The 13,228-nt window shown below is 42.2% G+C and overlaps 1 long non-coding RNA gene across 1 annotated transcript in view; it reads left to right on the top strand.

The window, feature by feature from the left end:
* The window catches only part of LOC121020841 (uncharacterized), a 38,691-nt gene extending 25,826 nt beyond the window's left edge, over positions 1–12,865 (top strand). Inside the window, exon 6 of the long non-coding RNA XR_005786318.1 lies at positions 11,783–12,865. This is a non-coding gene — a long non-coding RNA (uncharacterized LOC121020841). The remainder of the gene's footprint in view (positions 1–11,782) is intronic.
* The last annotated feature ends 363 nt before the right edge of the window (positions 12,866–13,228 follow it).

Here is a 13,228-nt window from a genome sequence, read left to right as displayed (position 1 = left end):
CCCCCCCCCCCCCCCCCCCGCCCCCCAGAACTTGCTGAGAGGAACGAAAACAGCCCTATTACCCACAGTCATCACCTAGCAAACAAGCTATTATGAAGAGATTACTGGGGACAGGGGGAGGGAAAGGGGAAAGCCATTATTCTCTCAGCAGGAGGTAATTCCCTTCCCATCCCTTCCCATGAGGTAATTCTCTCACCTCCAGAATTTAAATGAAGGCGCTGGGGGTTCCAAGAATACCAACCTAGAACTTAGAGTGCCAACAGGGGGAGAGACTGGCAGCTCGCTCCCCAGAGGGACTCGATGACCCACAGAACCTCAGAAATATTCCCCTTTGCTGCCGCCAGGGCTGATGATGGTGAGGGATTTCTTAGGAAAGCTGGTTACTCCATGTCATCCTGAGAGAGAGCTGAGAAGGGAGGCTTGGAGAGATAATCCAAGGCTGGAGGACAGGAACGAGCCTTAGTGTGGTGAGTGTGGAAGGGAATGGTGGCCAAACCCATACTAGCTCCCCTTGGTCCTTTGAGAGTGCCAAAGAGGACCTCGGCAGCTTCCTGGCTCCACGTGAAGGGGCAGAGGGGTTATAGAAGGAGGCAGAAACCATGGAAGACTCTAGGTTAAATAAGGTAATACTTCACCAGAGCGGGTATAGAACCACACGCGGGGCCAAAGGAGCAGGGACAGAGCTGACTGAAGGTGGCTTCCTCATGAAAATACATCTTAAGAGCAGAGCACAGCAGGAAAATAGGAACCTCACAGGTCAGGAAAAGACTAGTAGTGCCTCAGCACCACCCAAGCAGCAGTTATACAGGAAGAGCTCTGCCTCTTCTGTTCCCCTTTGACCCCTCAACCTCAGAGGGGTCAGATATTGAGAAGACAGGGAGGGGAAGTGTACAAAACAAGACCATGTTCCTCGTGCCACCCCAGGGGTTGGAGAAGGAAGACTGGTAAATTCTCTCCAAGTCCCTTGGAGTCTAGTGAGGGAAGGGTTTAGATTGCATATGGGATTGGAACTTCAAAGTGGACTGGACCTTTTATAGCCAAAGTGGCCAGAAATGTGGAGAATCTGCCCATGATACCATTAAAGGGCAAGAAAGGAAAATCAACAAAGATAGTCATTGGAAATGTAAAATTGTCGTCCCCAGATCACATCTTGCTATCACCACTAGAAAAAGGGGCAGTTTCAACTGATCATTTAAATAGTTATGATTCAAATAAATTTTACAGAGTGGATTTTATTTATTTGCATTCATGCACTTTTCGATCTCTCTGCTTTATGTGGAGGTAGCATCCTTTTGTAGTAAAATACATCTGTGATCAAATAATTCTGTTATTTATTTATTTATTTATTTATTTATTTATTTAAGTTTATTTATTTATTTTGAGAGGGAGAGAAATCACAAGCAGGGGAGGTGCCAAGAGAGAAGGAGAGAGAGAATTCCAAGCAGGCTCTGTGCTGTCAGCTCAGAGTCTGACACGGGGCCCAGTCACACGAATCATGAGACCATGACCTGAACTGAAATTAAGAGTCAGATGCTTGGGGCGCCTGGGTGGCGCAGTCGGTTAAGCGTCCGACTTCAGCCAGGTCACGATCTCGCGGTCCGTGAGTTCCAGCCCCGCGTCGGGCTCTGGGCTGATGGCTCGGAGCCTGGAGCCTGTTTCTGATTCTGTGTCTCCCTCTCTCTCTGCCCCTCCCCTGCTCATGCTCTGTCTCTCTCTGTCCCAAAAATAAATAAACGTTGAAAAAAAAAAATTAAAAAAAAAAAAAGAGTCAGATGCTTAACTTACCAAGGCATCCAGTTGCCCCTAGTTCTGTCATTTAATACGATGTATGACTTTGTTCATTAATTTGTCATATTCCCTGGTTTCCTCATCTGTGAAAAGGATTAATAGTGTATGTTCATCATAGGACTTCTAATAGAATTGATTGAAAGAAGAAATGAAAAGTGTTTGTGCATAGTAGATATTCAGTAGAAGTTAGTTCCTGGTTTCCAGCAAAGATGGAGTAGCAGGAACTAGATTTACTCTTTTCTATGAAACAATGTAAAAATCAGACAAAATTCATGAAATGATTTTTTTGTTCCATTGGACATCAGACAGATAGGATGGCAGTCCCTGAGAGAGCAGAAACAAGCCAGGGATCTTTATTATTGCCAAGCTTACTGCTGGAAAGAGTTTGTAGGCCACATCATAGGAATGGGCAGACAGGCAGTGGATTCCCTGAGTTGAGGAGACAGAGCTAGAAGTCCAGTAAAGCAAGGCAGCTAGGATCAGCAGGGAGGAGTACCAAATTCAAGAAGCTCAATGAATCCCAAGCAAAAGAAACACGAATAGAATGACTCCAAAGTATGCAAAATCTAACTGCTAAAAAAAAAAAAAAAAAAAAAAAAGTAATAAAGAAAGAGAGAAGACAACGTTTACCAATATCAGAAATAACAGAGGGGACATCACTACAGACTCGATAGATAGTAAAAAGCTATTAGAGTATTATAAGTAAGTTTACACCAACAACCTGACAAACTAGATGAAAAAGACAACTTCCTTGAAAGACATAAAATGCCAAAGATCATTCAAAGACATTGATCAACTAAATACCCTCATACAGATGAAACAAACAGAATTTGTAGTTTAAACCTTCCCGCACAGTAAACTGGGCAATTCTACCAAACATTTGAGGAGCAACTAATACCAATTTTACAGAAACTCTCCCAGAAAATTGAAAAGGAGGCATTATTTTTATGAGGTTAGCCTAACCTGGATACCACAACCAGAAAAAGACATTACAAGAAAAATGAATACTATAGAACAACATTCTTTAAAAAAATTTTTTTAATTGTTTATTCCTTTTGAGGGAGAGAGAGAGAGAGAGAGAGAGAGAGAGAGAGAGAGAGAGAGAGAGAGGCACAGAGCATGAGCAGGGGAGGGGCAGAGAGAGAGGGAGACACAGAATCTGAAGCAGGCTCCAGGCTCCGAGCTGTCAGCACAGAGCCTGACGTGGGGCTCGAACTCACGGAGTGTGAGATCCTGGCCTGAGTTGAAGTTGGATACCTAACTGACTGAGCCACCCAGGTGCCCCAACATTCTTTGTGATCATAAATGTAAAGGTCTGTCTTATCAAATATATCAAATATATAAAAAGGATAATTCATTATGACCAAATGTGGTTATCCCAAGAATGGAAGGGTGATTAACATTGGAAAATAAATCAATGTGAATCATCATATTAACAGACGAATAAAGAAAAGTATATAATTAGCTCCCTCGATAAAGAAAAAGGATGACAAAATCCAAAATTCCTTCTTGGTAAAATCTGTTGGCAAACCAAGACTGAGAGGGAACTTATTCAGTCTCATAAAGGATAGCTATGAAAAGCTGATAGCTAGCAATCGTGCTTAATTGTGAAAGATTGAATTCTTTCTCATAAGATCACAGACCAAGCAAAGATGTCTACCTTCACCACTTATATTCAGTATTTAGATTAAATTGAAGTTTTAAAAAGCGGCAAAACCATTCTTGGTGATAATACAGAGCAATTGAAACTTTTAGGCTTTGCTGCTGGAAATGTAAAATTGTGTAACCATTTTGGAAAAGAGTTTGGCAATTTCTCATAAAATTTAGCATATACTTACATAAGACCCAGCAATTCTGCTCCTAGGTATTTAACCAAAAGGAATGAAAGCGTGTACCCAGAAATAAAAAAGCCAAAACATTGTTATATACAATGACGTGAATAAATCTTCAGACATGATACTGGTGAAGGAAGCCAGTTACAAAAGACAAAATGATTCTATATACTTAAAATATCAGGACAGATGCAATTATTCTGTAGTGACAGAGAGTAGATAAGTGGTTGCCCAGGTTGAGAGGTGTGGATGAAGACTGATGGCAAAAAGGAATGAGGGAACTTTCCGGGGGAGATAGAGGTGATTATATGTTGCATGCATTTGTCAAAATCAACAACCTGGAGACATCAACTGTGAATTTTAAAGTATATAGATTATACCTCAGTAAAGTTGATTGAAAAAATAACGAATTTCAACTTGTCAAAAAGATTCAGGAGGCTTCTGCTTCCACCATGAAGGATTGAATTCTACGGGAATTGCCCTTCTCCCTTAAAAACCTGGAAGACTGAACAAAATATATAAAGTGACTGTTTTCAGACATTGGACAGACAATGCATGTTTGTGATCCCCCTGAGATAAGATACAAACAAGGTGAGCTCTGTACCTGCCCTGAATTAGTGCCTAGAAGAAGTTTTCAGGCTGTGGTGCAGGAAGGGGCAACCAAGACAGAGCCCAACTGTCCCTTTGAGTTGAGCATCCAGACAATGGGGTTTGGGCAGGCTGCAGAGGGTGAAGGTACAGAACAGAGTACCAAACAGGACGTAAATACACGGGAAGGGGTAGGAGGTCCAGAGATCTGCAGAGGGGTCCCTTCGAGTCTTTGGCAGAGTATTGATCTACTTATGCAAGGATAAAATGTCCAACAAAAAGAACTACCAACACATGAAACAGCATAGATTAATCTCAAAAACATTATGCTAAGAGAAAGATGCCCATAGAAAAGACTAAATCTGGGTGATTTCACTTATAGAACATTCTAGGAAATGTAGACAATGTGATAGAAAGCAGACAGAGGCTGCTTGGAGACAGGGTGGGGAGCACAGATTGACTTGAAAGGACAAGAGAAAAGTTTTTGGGGGGTCCTGGAGATGTTCTAATCTTTTAAAAAATATTGATTGATTGATTTAAAAAGAGAGAGAGCGGGGGAGGGGCAGAGAGAGAGGGAGAAAGAGAATCCCAAGCAGCCTCTGTGCTGTCCCTATGGATCCTGACACGGGGCTCGATCCCACGAACCGTGAGACCATGACCTGAGTCGAAATCAAGAGTCAGATGCTTAACCGCCAGCATCCCGAAATGTTCTAATCCTGACTGTGATGTGTTTGCATAAATATTTCATTCATCAGAACTCCTCAAACTGTATACTCAACATAGGTGAATTTTATTGGATGAACATTCAAGTAAAGCTGATTTTTCCAAGAAGAAGAAGAAGAAGATGAAAGCCACAAGAATCCTTCTGAAAAGGCTCTACGGACCAACTGTGTTTGGAGGTGGCTTAAGCACCTTAATTTTCTGTCCTGAAAATTAAGAGGGAAAGGATCCAGCATCTATGCTGTCTTTCTTGTACAAACTGTATTTTTAGGACACTGAAAGAGTAGATGGAGGAGAGGTTTTCTAGAAGGTTTGCAGCTACTTGCTCAGAAGGAATGGGAGCAGTAAGAAAACCATTGCTTTTAAGTCTCTGTTGAAGTCACAAATCTAGGCAACAGTCCTCAGTGGTTCTAAAACCTTGGGTGGAAGGTCGAGGGGGGACTTCATAATGGAGGCATCAGCTGACACACTTTGAAACCATTGTTTAATCTTAGAGCCGCTAAACAGGGAAAAGCAAACCTTTTATTCATCATGAATACGCTGAAAAAATTCACTTGCCTCAAATATTCTGAACTCAAACCCAATCAAACCTCTAGGTCTGACTGACAATTCATAGCAATGTGAAGAAATTAACCAACAACTAGAGAAAACCAAATCTCTAGAATGTGGGTCTTTCTAAGGAATTATCTGTTTTGTTTTGTTTTTCTGACAAACGTATAGCAAGGGGAGAAAAAATCAAGAAAGGGCCGCTTCTAACAAAATCATCTTAAGGGAAATAACAACCAAGGTGATATGTGGACTTCTTTAGATCCTGATTCCCACCAACCAGCTGTGAAAAGCCTCTGTGGGACAAGCAGGAAATGTGAACAGAAAATGGGTATTAGAAGAGTTAAGGGGTTTTGCTGATTTGACTGGTTGTGATAATGGCTTGGCTCTTATGTTAATAAAGTCCTTATCAGTTCGAGGTGCATATTGAAGGCTTTACAGATGAAAAGACATGAGATAATATTTTGTATCTGTCCTAAAATACACCAGTAAAAATAAAATCCTAAAACTAGTGCCTAAGTGTGTGCATATGTGGGAAGAGCTGACACAAAAGTGGCAAAAATGTTGATAATTATTGAAGCTGGGATGTGGGCATGAAAGGGTTTATTAGATGAGTCTTTCTAACTGTGAACATGTTTTAAAATTTCCATAACAAGTAGTTACAATTTTTTTTTTTTTGAGGCAGCCAGATTGAGGGGAAGACTGACTATATTCAAAGGAGTGATAGGTACACTTTTAGCTGAGTTTTAAACAGCAATAACGGAAATCAGAAAACCGTGGGATATCTTCAATATCCTGAAAGAGAACATTATCAATCTGAAATTATTATTTTTTTTTAAGAGAGAGGGCACAAGTGAGCTGGGGAGAGAGAGAGAGAGAGAGAGAGAGAGAGAGAGGCGGGGCTCACCTCGGTCTCGTGTTTTTACTCAAAGCAGGGATCGTGCTCACCCGATGTGGGACTCGAACTCACCAACTGTGAGATCATGACCTGAGCCAAAGTCAGATGCTTAATGACTGAGCCACCCAGGCACCCTCAGCCTAAAATTCTATACACAGTAAGATATTTTCAGACAAACAAAACAGAGAATTTGTTCTGCACTAAATAAGATTCTAAAGGATGTACTTGAGGCAGAAGGAAATGTTCCTAGATGTAGGGCCAACATTCAGGAAGGAATGAAGGGCAGAGTAGGAATATGTGGGTACATCTAAATGAATGCAGGCTCTATAAACCTGAGATTTGGAAAATAAGATATGTAATGCGCAATAGTAAAGTATGGGGCTTTCAAAGGAGGAGGGTGGTGACATGTCCTGAGTTTCTTCCATTGTCCAAGAGAAGAATAAAAACACTTATTAACATTGCATACCTGTAAACTAAGATTCATGTTACCATGTCTGGGATAACTACTAAAAGGATTAAATAAGAGAGTATGATTTACAAACCGGTACAGGATAAGAATGCCAGTGGAAAAAAACAGTCTAAAAAGGGAGAGAGAAAGATGGGGAAAGAAGAATGTATAAAATAAGGTGGAAATTTAAGTCCAAACATATATCAGGAATTGTGTATACAAATGACTAAATGCTCTAATTAAAAGACTGAGTTTTGTTTTTGTTTTTTTTTAAAGAACACTACTGGCACCGAAATGGTTATAAATCTACAAATGGAAATGAGGAAATCATGTGAAATTTCTCTATTAAATGATGGTTACTGAGGTGATCCAAATATTTTCATATTGTTCCCCCGAACATGAACTTGATACTTATAAGGTGAAATTGAAATAGGTACAAGAAAAAAACAGACACCCGGAATCACAGTGGAAAAGGTTAATTCGCCTGTATCAGTAATTAACAGAATCAGTTAAGAATCAATAAGGACATGGGGCATTTGAACAACACAGTGGTAAACTTCACCTTATGAACATATAGAGAAAATCACCTTGCTGTTAAGAAAGGTTCCCTGGGGTGCCTGGGTGGACCAGTGAGTAAAGCATCTGACTCTTGATTTTGGCTCAGGTCATGATCTCTTCGTTCATGGGATTGAGCCCCACGTCAGGCTCTGTGCTGTCACTGCAAAGCCTGCCTGGGATTCTCTCTCTCCTTCTCTCTTTGCCCCTCCCCCAGTGGCTCGCGCTCTCTGTCTCAAAATAAATAAACACATAAAGACATCTTTTTTTTTTTTCTTTTTTAAAGAAAATTTCCTGGAAGCTGTCACAAGGTACTTCTGCTTATACCTGACTTGTTGACTTGAACTTGAGCTAGCTTCAAAAAAGACTGGGCAATGTGGCTTTTGTTTGGGGTTTTTTTTTGTTTTTTTGTTTTTTGTTTTTTTTTGTTTTTTGTTTTTTTGTTTTTTTCTGGACAGCTATGTGCCTGCCTAAGTCTTTGGGGTTTCATGACTTTGAAAAAAGGAGAAACTTGTATTAGGAGCAGTACAACCAGTAGTCTCTGCCCCAGATCCTACTAGTAAACAGACACAGACAGCTAAGAGTTCCTGAATGTTCACCACACTTAGTATGTGACAAGCTACAATCAAATAAGCACTGCTTGGGGCAAACGTTGTTCTAAATGCAAATGCAAAGCCTAAAATCACTGGCAGTGCTCTCTTACAAGGTGGTTTATCCAGATGGTCAGAATATGTTAATATGATGTTTTTTAGATGATATTTGAAACAAGGCACCATCACATGCATGCATGCGTTCTTACAGAGAAGTTCAAAATCCCTCCATGTGTTTATGGACACCAGTCTGGAAACACCTGGGTCAGGGAATGAGGCTCACACACAGATTTTCAAGATATGGCCCCGGCCTCGTGTCCCACTCTCCCACATCATCTCCTGTGCTGTTGGCATTTCTGCAAAGACTACATGAATTCCTAAGGCTCCAGGTCTCTTGCTGGCCCTTTTCTCCCTCCCTTGGCTCTTTGGAGGAATAGGAGCTTGCCAATGGGACAGACGGGCACCCTTATCACTCCAGAGGGAGCTGGGCACACTTTTCTCTCTGCTCCCTTAACGTATGTAAAACATATAGTACATTCGACATTATTATTACCACTATCGTTATTATTATCACAACCCCCAACAGGGACCGTTATTGCACTGCAATTTTTTAAAACGTCAGTATCCTCTAGCTATTTATTTCTTTGTCTGTCTCTCCCACTGGTGTGCATACTCCTTGAGAGCAGAGACTTGAAAAAAGTTCTTGGTCTCTTCAGCAGGTAAGTGTTCAATGCGTGTTTGCTGAATTAAAACTTCCTTAGGAAAAAAATACTCAGCAAGTTAAATAATCTCCCCTGGAAACTTACACAACTCAAACTTCAAATTTTCCTGTTAATTAATAACCAAGAGGATGTTGGGGCTTCTCTTACCACACTGAAAAGGGGAGAGTGTTTTTTTGTAAGAGAATGCCAAATGTCTTACTAACATTTCGAGTGGGGAAGACTGTAGCCTACAGGGCACATCCGTGCTTGTCATGGTTATCTCATATTATTGAAACTTGACTCCTTTTCCCCTTTTGTCTCCACAGCTGGCTCATTCTCAATTTATAGATGAGCTTCTTGTCTTTTGTCTTCCCGTGTTATGTTGGAACATTCTGTGAGCTTGTTGGCCTTCCAAGCACCAGCAGCCTTCACCAGGGAGGAAGGGGTACACTGAGGTGCCTAGGACGTGTTTCTTTGGTGGGGATGGGGTGTGCTAGGAGAGTGGGCTGGCCAAACACCTCTTTGTTTCTGGTGACGAGGCTTCAGCCTTCATCACACAGTGATAAAGGCAGCAGCCACCCTTATCAAGGAAAAAGCACACAGAGTTATTGGACCAACACGCTCCTAATCTCCCCATCTGTTTCATGGGTAACTTTACATGGCGTGTGGCTCTCCATAGTGACATAATCCTGTAATATCCACCCCGCCTTCAAAACTAAACATCTACCTCTCCTCGCGTGCTCTGAGCGTTCAAGAGGGACTGTATTAGTCTCCAGTCCTGCCATAGCAAAGTGGGCAGTTTAAAACAACAGAAATGTATTCCCTTGTAGCTCTGGAGGCTACAAGGCTGAAATCAAGGTGTAGACAGGACATGTTGTCTCCTATGCTTCTGGAGGAGGAGTCTCCCAGCTTCTGGTAGCTCTGGACTTGACTTGTGGCATCATGCTCCATCCTCTCCTGGCTGTCTCCCTTCTGTGTCTGTTTTTATGTCTGTTCTTGTCTTTTTGGATTCTTTTTTAAAGCACTACTTATTTTTGAGACAGAGAGAGACAGAGCGTGAGCAGGGCAGGGGGAGAGAGAGAGGGAGACACAGAACCCGAAGCAGGCTCCAGGCTCCGAGCTGTCAGCACAGAGCCCTATACCCAGGGCTCGAACTCACAGAGCGTGAGATCACGACCTGAGCCGAAGCCGGACACTTGACTGACTGAGCCACCCAGGTGCCCCGATGTTTTTTCTTGTCTTAAAAGGACTCTGGTCACAATGGATTAGGGCCCACCTGATTCTGTATGAACTCATCATTTTAAATTGATTACGTCTGCAGAGACCCTATTTTGAAGTAAGGTCACATTCACAGGGACCAGGGAAATCCTATGGAACCCTTTCTTTTGGGTTCCCTTAATTTTTTAGTTCTGATTTTTGCAAATGGATAATTTGTATATGTATAGTTTTAAAATGTTTATTTATTTATTTTTGAGAGAGAGATAGAGACAGAGAATCCCAAGCAGGACCTGTGTTGTCACTGCAGAGCCTGATGTGGGGCTCGAACTCATGAATGGTGAGATCATGAGCTGAGCTGAAATCAAGAGTCAGACGCTTAACCAACTGAGCCATCCAGGTGCCCTGTATATTTTTTAAAATAAAGGCATTGCTGTCATTAAAAAATTTTTGTTTAATGTTTATTTTTGAAGGAGAGAGAGACAAAGTGTGAGCGAGGGAGGGGCAGAGAGAGAGGGCGACAGAATCCAAAGCAGGCTCTAGCCTCCCAGCTGTCAGCACAGAGCCTGATGCAGGGCTTGAACTCATGAGCCGTGAGATCATGACCTGAGCCAGTCAGATGCTTAACCGACTGAGCCACCAAGGCGCCCCCCAAAATTGCTGTAATATTAACATTTACTATATTCACTAATAGGTGTTACGCTATTTTAATGACCCAACATATCCTGTTAATCTATTAAAAAATGTTTTTTTACATTTATTTATTTTTGAGAGACAGAGTGAGACAGAGCACAAGCAGGGGAGGGGCAGAGAGAGGAGACACAGAATCCTAAGCAGGCTCCAGGCTCTGAGCTGTCAGCACAGAGCCCGACGCGGGGCTCGAACTCCTGAGCCAGGAGATCGTAACCTGAGCCGAAGTCAGACGCTTAGCCGACTGAGCCACCCAGGCGCCCCAATCTATTTCAAAACTTCCAGTAACATGACACGTCTTAATGCACCATCTTCGCCATTTGACTTACTTATTTCTGTCACCAGTACTCGAATGTTTCCAGATGCTTGGCCTTGTCCCCATTACTGATTCCTCTTTTCCCCTTGAACTGCTTATCCATTACTAAACCCTCTGTACCCATCCGTTAGAATACCTCTTGCTTCCATTTCTTCCTTAATACTGCCATCATGCTTTTGACTCCTAAACCATGATAACGGACTCCTAACTGATTTCCCAACCTTGGTCTCTCCTCATACCATTGGATTAGTACTCATGTAACCCCATTGTTTAAAACTTTTCTAGAATATGTCTTTGATGAATGAGAGAAATGCTTTAACTTGGGAGAACTGGAAGCTTGACATGGAAACAACTCTATAGCATGGGTGATAGAAGGGTTCATGTTCTGTATGTCTTACCAATATGGCATCAGGACACATAATATCCACAGCAACGAGCACAATGATCTCCAACATGCCCAATCATCCAAGAGAAGTCAGATTTTGTCACTCACTACTTACAAACAGAGATAGTAGAACCAGTATAACTTAGATCTTGAATATTGATATAAAAGAGATTTTTGTAATAATATTTAATATTTGGTAGGTATGAAATGAAGATCTACTTAGTGCAGAAAATTTGGAAAATTTTGTCGGTAAAATAGTGGAAAAACGTTCTGTGGGCTCATCAACCTATTAACATTTTGAAATGCTTCTGTCTAGTCTTTAAGGAGGAAAAGTGTCTAATGAGGGCGGTTTAATGAATGTCTAATGAATGTGTAGTTCTCTCCAGGCCACCACAGACCTCCTTACCCCTCTTGTTATCCCTACCTCTTCAGTCTCAGACTATTTTAACTTAGCCAATACATGCTTATTCCATGTTCAGTGTTTTCCACACGTTCTTTTCTTATGTCTAGGAGCTGAGTTGAGGCTTCTTCTCCCCAAACCAAGCTTCAGAGGAATTGGGGTCTTGAGGATTTTCCAAAGCATCTTGAATCTTATTGCGCCACCTGCTGGAGAGAAAGGAAGTAAGGCGATTGCAAACCAGCAGCACCCGGGGAACCTTCCCAGAGGAGATCTTCAAGAGTGGGGGCAAGAGCACGAGACAGGACGGTTCTGGCCACTCTCCATGGAGACCCACAGGCATCTCTGAGCATTCTGACCTGCCTTCTTGCTTCTAGGAAGACGAGTTCCACTTTGAACTCAACTACCCGTGCAGAGAGGCTGATGTCCCTCTTTGTATGATCCCATCTGACCTCGTCCCTGAAATGGACAAATTAAAGACATCCTTGGCTTCCAAGATCCATTCAACTTCCCCTTCATTAAGAAGAGAAACCTGGGAATGGCTTCGCGGATGCAAACCATTGAACTGGAAGCTCCCGGAGGAGAGTGGAAACGACCACGGAAGAGTATCAGTGTCTCCTCACATGCAGAAGACGGACATTCCTTTCAGGCTCTTCCCTGTATGTCTCTCCCTCTACTCCCATCCCCTCCTCATTTCCTCCATCTTTACACTGGATGGCGGTTCACAGGCTCGGTTATTTATCCAAAGCGGTTACTGTTTGAGAAGCTAGAGTCCTTTCTTGAGATTTGGAGCTTCTTGCCCTCACATCCACTCCCTTCTTAAGGAGCCCCAGAGCCAGGGATTCTGTTCCTGCCCATGGCCGCCCATTCTGAAATTCTGTCACTGCCACTATCAAGAAGTTTCCTCCACATCAACTGTCATTCTTTGCGGGTGAGTTCAACACACACATGCACTGAGAGTTACGCTGTGCTCAGTAGTTGGAGAGCTGTGGAGAAGGTAAAAATAATTCTTGCTTCGAGGAAGTGAAAAGCAGGTTGAGGGGAACTAGTGGGTAGAAAGATGAAGAGATTCCAAAATTGAGTTTGTTCCCCTTTTTAAGGTATTGTCTGTACAAAAACAGGTCACATGTTTGGGGAAATTATGACCAGAGAGAAATGACTTCAATAAAAGGCCATCTGTTCTGGAATCAGCAGAAGCATCTGAGTTAATGTGGGGAGCATTTGTAATTAAAACCAAGAAAAGAACAAGTCAGATTTACTTTTAACACAATGAGGTCAGGGTTACTATTTTGCAAGTAGAGCTAAGGACTTTTTGTTTTTACAAGGAATGTATAGGTTGATCTATATGATCATTGGGAGAAAATTAAGTTCTGAGGCACCAAGTGTGTTAACATTTTAGGTGAATTAGGGGGGAAATACGATGGAGGGGTGCCTTGAAGCTGAAGCACCTGTTTTTCTCTCCAGGCTCTGTCCCACCTGCCCCGTGCCCTGGCCCACCTGCCCACCCACATGCCCTAATCCATTTTCTACTTCCTTTTTCCATCCCTAAAACCAAGGCA

Source organism: Herpailurus yagouaroundi, unplaced genomic scaffold (genome assembly GCF_014898765.1).
Source record: "Herpailurus yagouaroundi ecotype Mexico unplaced genomic scaffold, PumYag 253, whole genome shotgun sequence".
NCBI classification, from domain to species: Eukaryota; Metazoa; Chordata; class Mammalia; order Carnivora; family Felidae; genus Herpailurus; species Herpailurus yagouaroundi.
This window is presented reverse-complemented; position numbering and strand designations above follow the sequence as displayed.